Source organism: Lactuca sativa, chromosome 4 (genome assembly GCF_002870075.4).
Source record: "Lactuca sativa cultivar Salinas chromosome 4, Lsat_Salinas_v11, whole genome shotgun sequence".
Taxonomy (NCBI): domain Eukaryota; kingdom Viridiplantae; phylum Streptophyta; class Magnoliopsida; order Asterales; family Asteraceae; genus Lactuca; species Lactuca sativa.
The window spans coordinates 349274536-349279736 of NC_056626.2; positions in this window are offsets into that span (position 1 = coordinate 349274536).

Below are 5201 nucleotides of genomic sequence, written 5' to 3' on the forward strand. Positions count from 1 at the left end.
GCAAGTCCCGGAGCACTGGGAAGCTCCGAGAAGAGGAGCCTTTCGGCTCGGGAATGCTGCTCCACCGAAGCTCGGTTTTGCGAAAAACCCGCTATAAGTGAGCTACGCCTACCCTATCGTTAGTATATCTTATGTTTTAATATACTAATGTTATTAGGAACTTATAATAAGTATTTGGGCTAGTATTATGAGTTATATAAGTGTCATTATAATATCTTTTAACCAGTCACGGTACGGGGAATCTGGTTTAAAGGGCCGTATAGGATTATTGAATTTCAGAAGTGCTATATGCCAAAATGGTCCTGCCCTCCGATGTTTTATGTTTGGCCCCTGTTTGTATATAGTGGTTGATAAATATTGTTTCGTGCTTATATAATAGTAATTATAGCAAGACTATTAATTAGTCTCGCTGAATATTAGACTAAACCCTAGTGGTAATGATACTAGGTTTTGTTGAAGGAAATTGTTTTAAGAGTAATGAAGCGTTGTCTGAGTTCGGAATCACCACCTTAATAAGTGAGTTCATAGTTACTTTTATCTTACACATAGATATGAATTATCTAATATAAAATACATGCTATGTGTGCATATTGTCTATATACTTGCCGTCTATGCTGGGTGGAATATTTTTATACATGTTTTAAATGATTTAAACTGTATATGTATTTTATATCTACAAAATGTGTTGGGGTAAAACATGGGTAGATAAAATAGTTGTTGTGTGACAAAAACAAAATTATGAGAGATGATATAGACCATGAGATAGGGGTGAGAGGTGAACCATGAGAGAAGCCTTTTACCTAAATGTTGGCCTCATCATCTAGCAGAGTATGGATGATACCCACAGATTATTCTAGACAGTCCAGTGGAACACTCGCAGACTCACAACCTGTAGGTGTTATTTGAACTGTGTGTTCACCAGCTGTACTCTAAAAACCCATTGACATGTATTGCGAGTGGATTCTCGGAAACGATACTGTCGATAAACGAGATAACCCTGGCAACTATGGATTTAGTGTCTGTTGAGCAAACCCTGGCAACTATGGATTTAGTGTCTGTTGAGTAAACCCCGACAACGATGGATTTCGTGCCTATTCCTTAGGATAATCCTTAGGAAAGAATGAACGAGGAATAGCTAATTCTTAGGGTAAATCCTTAAGAGTAAAGAAGATATTGGGGATGGGTAATTGGGTTAATTGTTTGATGATTAAACATAATAATTATATTATTGTGGGTTGAAAACCCTATGTACTCACCAGGTTTCCCAACCTGACCCACTCAGTTTATTTATATCACAGGTGTTAATATGAAGTCACATTACACGGAGAGATTAAGGAGATATAAATCCCTAGTGATACTGAATGTATGTTTTGTTTATGCTTATGTTTCTATATTGAAAATGACATCCCAAATGTTTTAAAATTAATAAAAATACTTTTCTTCAGAAATGCCTTGATAACTTATTTATCATGTTTTACTGGGAACAAAATCCGCAACATTTTTATTAAAAGAGGTACTCTGATTTTTATAAAGCATAAAAAAATCGGTCTTTTCTGGCCTTGAAAATGGGGATGTCACAGTTGGTATCAGAGCATTAGTTTAAGCGAACTAGGAATAAAGATTCATTTCTAGACATAAACTTAGAATGCTAAGCGATGATCGTGAGGAGTGTGTCTAATATATTTTAGGTAGTACACCTGAATAGACACAAGCACTGGCTTAATTAGGGAAGATGCCTAAAATGCTTTTATGTACTAAATGATTTATGATGCTTTATGATATCGTTTGATTGAATCTATGGTCTGTTGCCGACCGGATCTGGAAATTTTATGTGTTCAGATTTCTAAACGTTTATTTATGGTGTTAGAACTGGCATGTAACTTTTCGGAGTAATAAGGAGGAATACACGTCTAAATCTTCCTCTATCTATATTCTCGTCTCAATACACCAAACGATTGCTTTGGTGTGTAGAACATCATGGTGAAGACTCGTAGTGAATTGAGTAAATGGAGGAAATGAGAAGGCTTACGATATTGAATGGTACCTATCGGAAGATATCGTAAGAGTGATATCTTACCTTTAGAATGCATCCTATAAATAATACGTCTAGTATGGGAGAAGTACACTTTCGATTAGCAGAAAGAAATATTTTTGGTATAATCCATGAAGTTATCCCATCGTCTGAAATTTCCATCACCAACCGAGTTGAAACTGTTAGGTCTAGTTTATGTTGTGTCTTGGGCTCGTTAGCTAGTCCAGTTTAGTCTCCGGTATGGGCCTGTCCAACCGTGAGTTATTTTTTAGGGTTTATTATTTATAGATGCTTGCATGCATTCTAGAACAAAAGATTTGATAGAGATTTTTATAGCGTTCACGTTCTTATTCTTTTGTAACCCTAATATCCTCTACAACGGAAGTTCTTCATCGAGCTCTGCTGAGAATTGAGTTAATTGAATCATTCGACTCATTCAGATCCATTCTTATGTTTTTATCTTACTGTTATTACTTTCTTGATTCGCCTGTTATAAGATCTAATCGATCAAAGAGTTTTATAAACTCATCAATTGGTATCAGAGCAGGAGGCTGTGTAATTCATACACATCTCTTCTGTGAAAGAAGTGATTAGGGTTATTCCGCATTAACTGATATTTATTGAGCCGTCACTCCATAATTGATGTATCTCATTATTTATTCGTTTTGCCCTAATATTACATACTACAAGTCTGATCTTGCAACAGGTTAAACGATCAAGCATGGGCGATTCTCAATCTAATCCTATCAACATCTAAAACAGTATTGGATCAACAACAAAGATTCCAATTCTTTACACTCAAGATTACGAGGTATGGGCACATCACTTTGAAGACTATGTCATCGGATCTGAAGATAATGGGTATCTTATATGGGAAGCTATTGTGTCTGGACCATTTGCTCATTCAGGAACATCCAGAATCATTAAAACTCAGAAAGAGTATAATGATCTGTTAAAAGATGTGAAAGACGTTGCTCAAGACGAAAAGGAGAAGTTTCAGTGCAACATCAAAGCATTGAGACTGATCCGATTCGCTCTTCAGTCTGACACGTTTAGGTTGGTGAGTTCCTGCAGTACAGCTAAAGAAATCTGGGATCGGCTGCGAGAGCTGTATTCTACAGATGAAGATTTGGAACACTCAATTCAGACCTTGCTTTTGTCTGATTTTGGTGAGTTCAAGCAAAACCCCGATGAGTCTGTTACATAGACGTTTGATCGCTTCAATCATCTTCTCGGCAAGATGATCAAACATGATATAGAAAGGAAGTTGATTGAATAGAAGGTCACCTTTCTGAATGGCTTAAGATCCGAATGGAGAGCAGTTGTGTCTACAGTTAAAGCTCACGAGCAGTTCAAGTCATATTTGCTGGCGAAACTGGTGGGAATTCTGAAATCCCAAGAAAAGATAGTGATACAAGAGAAGAGTGTGGTCTCAAATTTGGGGTCCTTGGCTCTCCTGTCTAAAAGCAAGAATGTAGTAGAAGATGAAGATCTGAACCTGGAAGACTACGATCTAACTTCAGAAGATTATGCTATGATGGTGTCCAATCCAAAAAGGTTCATCAAGAAGAGGTTTCCTACCAATAAGAACCGAAATTGGCAGGGAAGCTATAGTTCAGAAAAAGTAAGGGAGGAGCCGAAGACTGAGGATCCAAAGAAAGAGGCAAAGGTTGAAGGAGATTCTGGTGTCAGCTGCTATTACTGTGGATGAAAGAATCATTATGCCAAAGATTGTGTTTTGAAGAAAATGGTAGAGAAAGATGAGGAGAAAGATGAAGAAGAAATCCTGATGAAAAAGCTAGAAGAGATTAAGAGAAAGAAAGCTGCTACTAATCCTTCTATGAATGCTCTTATTGTACAGGGTTCGGTAGAGGATGACGAGTTCGGTGGCATACAGGTGTGGTCGACCGACTCAGAAGATGATGAGGTGAGAAAGCCTTCGCATGGAAAGGCGTATGTCGCAAGAGGTGGTGAAAGCAGTGGAAAGTGTCTGATGGTGACTGACGTATCTCACATGAGGGGATACAATACAGATGGTGGAAATGAGGACACCAAGGAGCGAGAGGACTTATGCTTCACAGCAAAACCTCTCAGTGTGCAGATCAATGAACTTGATGAATTGATCAAGAAGGTACAATCTCTTTTTATTTCGTTCAAAATTCCACAGAAATCATATGAAAATTAATTAAATAGCTTAAATTCTAGAATCTCAAATCTGGATAGTTGTTTAACTCAAACACGGGTCACCAATTCTAACCTAACTGACCAAATAAGCAAGGTGTCATCCAAGAGTGAGGAGCGAAGGATGTGGATTGAGTAGAAGGAGTCAGAGCTGATTAAGTCTAAGGATGAAAACATTTATTTGCAAAGAGACAATTTGAAACTTTTAAAACAAAGAAATGTTTTTTGTTTGATTGCTAAAAGACTTTATGCTAACATTACTCAACTGCATCTGAATTGTGAAATAAGGCAGAAAATACATCGCATGATTTTACCCTTCCTTGAGTTTAAGGAGGATGAAATCGATGCTGAAGCATAACACTGTGAAAGTGTTGTATCGTCTGATGATGTGAATCCTACTTATATGTATGGTCTGGACAAAATAGAATCTTTTATAAAGTCCAAAGACCATAAGGACATGCTGAAAAATCTTTTGGATGAAAACGATAAGCTGAAACTAAGGACCGAAACCATACAAAAATTCGACTCATTGAGTGCCAATTTAAGTTCAGAAAATAAAATTGATGTTGAAAACGTATATGAAGTTAATGAAGACGATGATATGAGTGAAATTTCTGTAGAGGTTGAAGTTGACTGTTCTGAGTTTGTCAAGAGCAAACCCGAAAACCACAAAAACCTAATTTCTGAAAATTCTGTGGAATTTGCTCGTTTGTCCAAGAATAAGTCCTCAGCCCTCAAAGAAAAAGCTCTTGTGTTTCAGAAGGTTAGAACTACTCCAAATCAGGTGTATAAAGTCACAGGAGTAACCGAATATCAAAAAGCCGAACTCACAGCCATAGTGAACGAAGATAACACAGATGACTGATGAGTTCTTCTGGTAAGCTCCTATAGATAATGCCGACGAAACAATTGGTTTGTCAGAGCGAACGTCCTGGAAAACAAAAGGAAGATATGTACCAGAGCCGCTGAATAAGCTTGACAACTTTGA